The sequence below is a fragment of the Microtus ochrogaster genome, linkage group LG4, assembly GCF_000317375.1.
Source record: "Microtus ochrogaster isolate Prairie Vole_2 linkage group LG4, MicOch1.0, whole genome shotgun sequence".
Classification (NCBI taxonomy): Eukaryota; Metazoa; Chordata; class Mammalia; order Rodentia; family Cricetidae; genus Microtus; species Microtus ochrogaster.
The window spans coordinates 22245810-22255932 of NC_022030.1; the positions used below are offsets into that span (position 1 = coordinate 22245810).

The 10123-nt window shown below is 47.0% G+C and overlaps 1 protein-coding gene and 1 non-coding gene across 2 annotated transcripts in view; one reads left to right on the forward strand and one right to left on the reverse strand.

The window, feature by feature from the left end:
- Nucleotides 1–10123, reverse strand: part of LOC113457658 (zinc finger protein 420-like) — a 1205902-nt gene that overhangs the window by 1030576 nt on the left and 165203 nt on the right. The gene's annotated exons all lie outside the window — the stretch shown is intronic.
- Nucleotides 694–852, forward strand: LOC113457680. Its single transcript, XR_003378191.1, has one exon. It is a non-coding gene; the product is annotated as a U1 spliceosomal RNA (small nuclear RNA).

The following is a 10123-nucleotide window of genomic DNA, read 5'->3' on the forward strand; positions in this document are numbered from 1 at the left end:
CAGCAGCAGCAGCAGCTTTGAGCTATACTCTGGAGCTGGGAGCCCTGGCACAACCTGTGTGATCTCCATAAGTCACTTTGCTTCCCTGACATCCCACTTCCTCCTCTGTAAAAGTGGAGAACATCACCAACACACCACACACTTATGGCATTTTGTAAATGAGAACTCAGTGTGGTGTCTCCTAATTGCAATCCTAGTACTAGAGGCTGATACAGAAAGATTGTTATAAGTTTATACCAGCCAGGGCTACATACTGAGTTCCAGGCCACAATAACAATGCCTCACGTGTAGTAAATATTTGATCTTATTGCTATTAGTTTTTGATACAGCATCTCACTATGTAGCCCTGGAATTTGCTATGCAGACCACATGGGCCTTGAACCCATAAAGGTCTGCCTGCCTCTGGCTCTTCAGTGTTGGGACTGAAGACATGCACCACCATGCCTGGATTATCACCATTTTTAAGTGAAAATTCATATAGCTCTTAAATTGAAAATTCATATTCTCTGGCAGTGATGGTGCATGCTTTTAGTCCCTGCATTTGAGAGGCAGAGGCAGGCAAATATTTGAGTTCGAGGCCAACCTGGTCTACAAAGCAAGTTCCAAGATGGCCAAGGCTACACAGAGAAACCCTGTCTTGGAAAAAAAGAAAAGAAAAGAAAGAAGGAAAAAAAGAAAAAGAATTCCTATTGTATACTCACCTGGCAGGGGAGAAACCATGATCACAGAGGTGGTTTTCCCAGGACGAGGCTCATCCACTTTACTCAGGGCATGCTGACCACTGCAATTTCCCCAAATTCAGGAAACTTGACTGCATAATGTGTGGTAATGGAAACTTGTTCTTGCTCTCCCCTTAAAAAAGATACAAAAACAAAACCAAAAATAAAGAAAATTCCATTCTGATCTCAGTTTCTGCTACCTCACCTCCCCCCAAATTGTTCCCAGTCACCATTTTATATGGAGGGAAACAGGTCGTAATTCACAGCTGGACACTCTCAGAGCTGGAGAGATGGCTCGGCAGTTAGGAGCACGTGCTGCCTTTCCAGAGGCCTTGGGTTCGAGTCCCAGCACAAACATAGTGGCTCACTGTTGCGGCTCGCTGCATTCATGTCACATATGTGTAATGAATAATAACCTGGAAAAAATGACAATTAGCTGGGCAGTGGTGGCACACGTCTTTATCCCAGCACTCAGAAAGCAGAGGCAGGCAGAGCTCTGTAAGTTCGAGGCTGGTCTGATCTACAGAGTGAATTCTAGGACAGCCAGGGCTACACAGAGAAATCCTTTCTCGAGACACCCAAGGTGGGAGGGGGCAACCAAACAAATGATTAGAGCTGGAATTTGTGCCTTGGGAGTCTGACCGAAAAGCTCACAGCTTTACAGCACTTGGGAGGCTGAGGCAGCAGGATGGCTGGGTGTGAAACCAGTCTGGGCCATTGTGACTTCCAAACCAAGCTGGGCTGCAGACCTTGTCTGAAGCAAACAACAACAACAACAACAACAAAATCCTGCATATCCAAAGGTCTTGGAATACAAGCCTCGATTCTGATTCTTACCCCCAACACACAAAGCCCTCTTGCCTTATAAGGTGATACATCATAATGAATAATATCAATTCTGGAAAAATGAAATGTCAGTATTGATGCTAAGCACCATAAAGTTATGTATAGATTATACTAAAACTGTGATTTCTTTGTAGAGATAAATAGCTTTTATAAAGTAAGATTTAAACCTCTGAATTTTTTTTAAGACAAGGTCCCACCATGTAACCCTGTCTGACCTGAGACTTTCTATGTAGACCAGGCTAGCCTTGAACTCACAGAAATCTGCCTGCTTTTGCTTCCTGGGTGCTGGGATTAAAGGTGTGTGCCACCATGTCCAGGTCCACATTGGTTGTTTTTTGCATTTGGCTCAAGTGAGACCCATCCTAAGTATTGGAAATGCTCAAGGACTGACCCTCTGCTTAAATGCTGATTCGGGTCAACTGAATACAAAATACACAGAGCTATCCAGGCCTGGTGCCACCTGCCTGAGATTCCAGGAAGACCCTGTCTCAAAAGAGCTAGAACTAGGATATGGCTCAGCAATAAAGAAGCGACCTAGAAGTCACTCATGAGGAGGAGCTGGGGCTGCAGCTCAGCGGTAAATTATTTGCCTGGGATGTGTGAGGCCCTGGGCACTGCCCTCATAAAGAGGGAGAGAGAGAAAGGGAGGGATACCAGTTTATAGGACAAACACGATTTTCCACTCATATTGACTTCAGCTACCAAAAGCTATGAAAAATGAGTGCCTTTTGCTGGAAAGCACTCCCACCCTCCACAGGCACACTCACACACACACACACACACACACACCTGCACTCTCAAGGATACTTGATGTGATGAACTAAGTCCTCGGAGAATATGTTGTGTTTTGAGCTGCTTGGCCCTGGGACTTGGGCAGGGGCATGTGCAGCTGTGCTCACATGGCAGTCAAAGTACAACTTGCAGGAGTCATTGCAGGTCCCCAGGGCTCAAACTCAGGGGTCAGGCTTGGCAGCGCGTGCCTCTACCCCAGTGAGCCATCTTGTTGCCCCTCCCCCGATTTTTAAATAATTGAACCCAGCTGTCTTCACCTGAAGCTGGCGCTCTCCAGCTGACTGCTGCCCTTTTCCCTAGCCAGGCTGTGCTGACCGCAGCTGTATTGTTCCTCAGCCCTGGCTTTCTCTTTCTGCTGATGCACACAGAGCTGCTTCATTCACAGCCGACAGCCCTGCTGGCTTCTGAATGCTGGGGATCCAGTGCCAGGAAGCCTGGGAGCCCAGATATGGAGGCAGGTCAGAGATCCAGTTCTGCTGTGTTCTCTCCATCCAAGCTCCATGGGTTCTGGCTGAGGGGAAATTGAGCCCTTCCCTGAAACCCCATCCTTTCCTATTGATGGCACCCCAATTCCCTGTCCCCTGCAATGCCTGTTCATGTTCCAATGGGACCGCCCATCACTTTATAAAGCACAAGCCTGAGTGTGTGCCCATAACCCAGACCATCTGGGCACACGACCAGTGTTAAGACGGTGTGTGTGTGCGTGTGTGTGTGTGTCCATGTATGTTGAGTCTTTGAGACAGTCTCACGATGTAGCTCAGTCTGGTCTTGAACTTGAAACCCTCCTGCCTCAGCATTCAAAGAACTGGGATTACAGGCTTGCATCCTCTAAGACCCACCTAGATTTCAAGATGACGTATCTGAAGGACTCCAAACACAGTCCGAGACCATGGTGAAAGACACCTGAAGCTGAGCCAGGGCTTGCAGCTGTGGCCACATCTAGATCTGCACCTGAAATCATGACTCATCCATAGTTTGTGTACGTGACTGTGTGAGAACTCTGGCTGATTCGGTATCAACAACCATGTCCCAAACCAAGCCAAATAGCCTAGATAGTCCCATTAAGAGGGATAAAGTCAGCCTATAAGAAGTCTCCTATATCAGGAGGCAGAGGCAGGCGATCTCTGAGTCTGAGGCCAGCCTGGTCTACAGAGTGAGTTCCAGAACAGCCAGGGCAACACAGAGAAACCCTGTATCAAAAGACAAGCAAACAAACCCTCCAAAAGGAGAAGCTATATATGAATTCTGGTCAGTTGAAGGTTTTGTGTATATGTGTGCCCATGTTTATGCGCACGTATGTGTAGGCCACAGAAGAACGTAGGTGTCTTTCTCAATAAGTTTCTGCCTTATTTTTTTTTTTTTGAGACAGGGTCTCTCCCTGAACCTGAAGTTCACCAGTTAGCTAGACTGTCTGGCCAGCGAGCCCCAGGGATCTTCCCTGTCTCTCACCTGAGGCACTGGGGCTATAAGCGCCTGCCACCATACTGGGCCTGACATGGACGGTGGTACTGAGCGTAGGTTCTCAAGTCTTCACAGCAATCACTTTGCTGACTGAGCCGCTTTCCCAGGCCTGTGATGGATGTGCTTGCTTTTGTTTTGTTTTGTTTTTTGAGGCAGGGGCTCACTGTAGCCCTGGCTGGCCTAGAACTCACTCTGCAGACCAGGCTGGTCTTGAGCTCACAGGGATCTTCTTGTCTCTACCTCCCGAGTGCTGGGATTAAAGGTGTGTACCACTATACTGGCTAACTCATATGTTATATTTTATGTACATGGGTGTTTTGTTCGCATGTATAGAGCTGTGTCACAGCCATACACTGCTCATGGAGGCCACCACGTGGATGCTGAAACAAATCCTGGTCCTCTAGAAGAGTAGCCAGTGCTTAACTGCTGAACCATCTCTCAAGCCCTGCACTTGAGTTTTAACATTATACTGGGTGGTTTTGTGTCTCACGCTAGCCTAGGCTAGCCCAGAACTCTGGAACTCACTATGTAACCTAGAATCAAGCTCATGGCCGTCCTGCCTCAGCCTTCCAGTGCGGGATTACAGAGTAATGCATGCCCCACTCAGATAAAAGATCTCATTATAGAAGGTAGTGAGCCACCATGTAGTTGCTGGGAATTGAACTCAGGACTTCTGGAAGATCAACCAGCACTCTTAACCACTGAGCCATCTCTGAGGAGGGGATGAGTTCAGCACATGGACTATTTAGAGCAGATTCCAGCTCATGCAAAGTGTCCTAAGAAGAGTGCTCACTCTCCCTAACACGAACTCCAGAAGCCTCCAAATCCTCTGAGCCTTGAATGTAGCCACTGGAATGACCCTAATTTCTCCTCAGGGAAGATTTAGGAGTATTGCTGTGGTTGTAAGGTCTTTACCTTACATATATATATCTTTGTATATAGTCATTTTAAGCACCTATTAATTGAACAAACTACTGGGCTCCATCATGACATTTCATACATGTATGTAATATATTTTGATAGTCTTCGATCCCGCTCCCCTCCCACTGCTCCCCCTCCTCGACCTCAGGCCCCCCACACCCCTTTCTTCTTTGATGCATCATCTCTATTGTTTTCATTGTTAAAATATTATCATGACATGTACACGCACATAAAAATACATAAGTGCAGGCTGCTGAGTCAATTTAGCGTTGCTCATACGTGTGTGTGTTTAGAGCTGACCACTTGGCACTGAATAACCACTTAGGCTAGAGCACACTTAATTAGGCTGTTCTAAATGGGGAGAACCAGAGAGGAAAGGAAGCCAGGCATGGTGTGCACATCTGTAATCCCAGCACTTGGGAGGCAAAGGCAAGAGAAGCAGGAGTTCAAGGTCAGCCTGATGGTCTAGTAAGTTCCAGGCTAGCAGGAGTTACAGGAGACCCTCTCTCAAGAGAAGAAACAGTAAAAACAAACAAACAAAAGAAGAAAGACAAGGACCCTGGAGCAGATGATGTGGGTGTCACTCACTACTGTGAGACCTTGGGTAACCTCTCTGGACCTCGGCTTGCTTCTTTCTTTCTCTTCTCTTTTTTATTTTGTGCTTCTAAGAATGGAAACAAATGGACTTGTGCCTGCTGGATGAAAACAGGCTGGGCCTGATCTAGGCTACTCTGCGTTCCCCTAAGTGTCGGCTTGCGGTCTCTGGGCCACACCTAGAATGACTCCATTTTTAAAGCGATGGCCTTGGTTTGAATTGCTCCAATTTGAAGGTAAGTGCCAAGAAAGAGTGACTCTGCAGCTTGTGTGCACAAGTAAACACCTATCACCTGCTGCACAGTAGGAGGCACACAATGAGAATTTATCTACACTGATAAACAATGACACTTGAAAAGATTCCAAATTACTCAAAAAAAAAAAAAAAAGCAGCCGTGTGAGTTTATCAACCCAGACCAAACAGATGGAACACCCTTACCTGGGACTAGAAGACGTGCACCCCAAGATCAAAATGTACCAGTTTCACTGGTTAGTCACCAGGTCAGTTGTCACAGGCCACCCTCAGGAAAACCGCCACAGTGAAGGGCAGATGCCTCTGTCTCCAGTTTGAGTACAGTTCCTCTTGACATGACACTCAGCCACTTCAAACTAGCCCTGACCAGCCTGTCACCAGACCCACGTCTGACACCTCAGAGCCTGCACGCGTGGCTCTGAAGACGTGTGGTTCCTTCAGAGACTTCCTCTGCACCTGTGTCAGCTCTTGGTCGGCCACCTCTGGGCATCCTCTCCGGACTCCACAGTCTCTTCAACTCTCTCTTAGTCATTGATCAACCAACCTGCATATTTGACAGTTATGAGATGAACTATTGATGTGTGGTCTGAGAGTTAATATTAGTTAATATTAGTCATTAAGACTGGAATAAAAGCCTGTGTTGGGGGCTGCTCAGCTGGCAGAATGCTTGCCTAGCATGCGTGGAGCCCTGGCTGGGTTCAGTCCCCGTTACTGTGTGAAATGGATGTGGGGTGCACACTTGTTATGCCAGCACAAGAAGGTAAAGGCAGGAGGATCACAAGTTCAAGGTCATTCGTGGCTAGCTAGCAAGGGAGGAAAAATAAATGTCCAGATGTCAATGGAATCAGGACTATTTGACAAATTGCAGCCCAAACAAATCAATGGGGCGTGTGAATTTATTGTTTAGTCAATAAATCCTGACATTGTGGGAAGATGCAAACCTGTCCATCTATGTTTCTTTTTTTCTTTAGTTTTTACGCTTTCATATATGTGTATCTGTATGTGAGGATCTGCATGTGTCTGTGTGTATGCGTCTTGTGTGTCTGTGTGCACCTTGTGTGTATGTGTGTCTCTCTGCATATGCATCGTGTGTGTCTGTGTCTCTGTATGCATGTGCATCTTGTGTGTATATATGTCTCTGTGTGTTTGTGCGTATCTTGTGTGTATGTGTTTCTGTGTGTACATCTTGTGTGTGTGTCTGTGTTTGTGTGTACATCTTGTGTGTATGTGTTTCTGTGTGTACATCTTGTGTGTGTGTCTGTGTTTGTGTGTATCTTGTGTGTGTACATCTTATGTGTATGTGTCTCTGTGTGTATGCATCTTGTGTGTCTGTGTACATCTTGTGTGTGTATGTGTGTCTCTGTATGCATGTGCATCTTGTGTGTATGTATGTCTCTCTGTGTGGGGGCATCTTATGTGTGTGTGTGTATCTTGTGTGTGTATGTGTGTCTATCCGTGTGTGCACCTTGTGTGTGTATGTGTGTCTCTGTATGCATGTGCATCTTGTGTGTATGTATGTCTCTCTGTGTGAAGGCATCTTGTATGTGTGTGTGTGTATCTTGTGTGTATGTGTCTCTATGTGTGGGCATCTTGTGTGTGAACCTCTGTGTTCATGTGTGTCTTGTGTGTGTGTGCATCTTGTGTGTGTGTGTGTGTGTGTTTCTGGAAGATGAGAGAGGAGGTGGCACATCCCATGACGAGCATGTGGAGGTTAGAAAAAAATTCAAGGAGAAGATTCTCTCTCTCCACCATGCAGGGTCTGGGCATCAAATGCAGGTTTGCAAACTTGGCAGCAAGCACCTTACCTGCTGAGCCATCTGGCCAGCCATCACCTATGTTTCTAATAGAACACACTCGTGACACTAGGCAAGCACTGTACCTACTGAGCCATAAAGACCTCGGTGTCTTTACTGTGGAATCAAAATGATAAGAAGCTGGTGCGGTGGTGGCGCACGCCTTTAATCCCAGCACTCGGGAGGCAGAGGCAGGCGGATCTCTGAGCTCGAAGCCAGCCTGGTCTACAGAGTAAGTTCCAGGATAACCTGGGCTACACAAAAAAATCCTGTCTTGAGGGAAGAAAAAGATAAGAAGACATAACTACTCTAGGGCTGTACTAGGATGAAACAGCTAACATGGAGAGTTGCCAAGCTCTCCAAAAACCTAACTGCCTCAGTATCCCAGCCCCACGACACCTACTCCCTACCTCTCCTTGAACACGCTATCAGCTGCAGCTGGGTGACCGTAGGATGCAGTTGTAACTGCCCACCCTGGTGGCAGGCACTGGTACACTGCCACTGCAATGGCTGAAGGCCACCCTCACACACGACAGCTTGTGTGATAAATTCAAACAGAGACTGGTGATGTGAGCTGTCCTGACCAGCGTCCCTCCCCCGTGCAGCCCTGTCCGGCTCTAACTGACTGGCCTCCTCACCAAGCCCCACTTTAGACTTGAACTCATTGTGTGCCCCAAGGCTGGCCTCAAATGTGAGGTCCTCCTGCCTCAGTCCCCCAAAGGCTGGGATTACAGGCATGTGTACCACACCTGGGACTGTCCTGGCCCCTCAGCTGCAGTCCCCAAGTTCCACAGCCTACACACTTTGGGACAGACACAGTCCTGAATTTGCCACACTGCATTTTACACAAACCTACACATCTGCACCTCTGTGTTCCAGAACCTCAGTGTCAGCGTCCACCCTTCCAGGGAAGGGCTAGAAGTTTCTGAGGACCTAGGAGCCACGTTCCTTATTTCCTATCACCCTATGTGGGGTAGGACAGCCTGTACTGTATGTATGGGGCAGGGTGGCTGAGTCGTTGAGAAGGGTGCTTTAGAGTGTATGTACTTTTCTTGTTACCGTACCAAAAGTCCGGACAGAAACAACTTCAGACAGAAAGGTTCCTGTGAACTCACAGCATAGGAACATAGGCCCTTTGGCTGGGAAAAGCATGGAAGCTGGTGCATCTTGGCCAATGGCATCGGGGATAAGTGAAGCAGTTTGTTCACATCTTCGTGAATCAGGAAGCAGAGAACTCTGGCAAGAAACATAAGTGGGGATCACCTTCAAGGTTCACCCCCAGTCGGGACTGGAGAAATGAGTTAATAGTTAAGAGCACTGGCTACTCTTGCAGAGAACTGGGGTTCGGCTCCCAGCACCCACATGGTGGTTCACAACCATCCCTAACTCCAGATCTGTTCCCCTCTCTGACTTCTGAAGGCACCATACATACATGGGATGCAATAATACATGTAGGCAAAACACTCACATAAAATAAAATGAATACACCTAATAAAAAGTTTTTAAAAACACATTTACCCCCAGTCACTCCCTTCTGCTAGTTAGGTCATAGTTGTAAAACAGTACCAGCTGGAGACAGCGTGTTCAAACATGTGTCAGCCTCCGGGGACATTTCACATTCAAATTGTACAGGAGATAGCTCGGGTCCGGATTCAGTTCCTAGAAACTAAGGTGAGGATGCCCAGGTCTTCTGGCTAAAGACGTGTTGGTTCTAGGACCAGAAGGTCTGAGTTCTTGCTCTCTGGACTCTAGAACACTTAGGGTCTAGGTTCCAGGGGCATGACAGGGTCTCCTAACCCTGGGATAGTGACTTCTCGGGGCTGGGAATCAAAACAGCTCCTTGAAAAAGGTGTGGGTGGGAACTGGGGGGGAGGGTTGAGAGGGGATGGGAGAGGCAGGGAGGGGAGCAGAGAAAAATGTAGAGCTCAATAAAAATCAATTTAAACCCTGTCTCGAAAAACCAAAAAAAAAATAAAAAGATAAAAAATAAATAAATAAAAATCAATTTAAAAAAAAGGAAAAGGTGTGGGTTTCTGGCTTGGTGGACTGTCCATTCTAGCAGGTGAGAATTCTGGGACAAAATTTCCAAATCCAGGACCAGGGAGATGGCACCAAAGCCTAATGACTTGAGCTTGGATCCCATGTGGCGGAAGGAGAGAACTGACTGCCAAAAGTTGCCCTCTGACCTCCACACTGTGCCGTGACACATACAGGCCGCCACCCCATATGCTGGTTATGGTGCCATACACCGTTAGTCCCAGCACTCAGAATACAGATGTCTGAAGTCAGCCTGGTCTGCAAAGTGAACTCTAGGCCAGCCAGGGCTACACAGTGAGACCTTGACTCAAATAATTTTAATTAAAAAAAAAAATAGCACACATACATGAATCCTGATTCTTGCTGCCAGACTGTTACGTCTTTATTCCCAGAGGAGAGCCCTGTTTTTTTTTAATTGACCAATTATTGTTTATTACATCTTTTTTTTGCATGATGTGTACATGTGTGAATCCAGAATATACATGTCACAGAGCATACGTAATACACATATGGAGTGTTGAGCCTCACCGCCCACCTTTTCTGAGGCACAGTCTCTCCTTTAGATGTTTGGCATTGCATACACAGGCTAGCTGGCTGTGACTTCCGGGGCTCCTCCTGTCTCTGTGTCCCATCCTGTTGTAAGAATACTGGGATTACAGATGTGGATTACAGATGTGGATTGCAGATGTGGATTGCAGATGTGGATT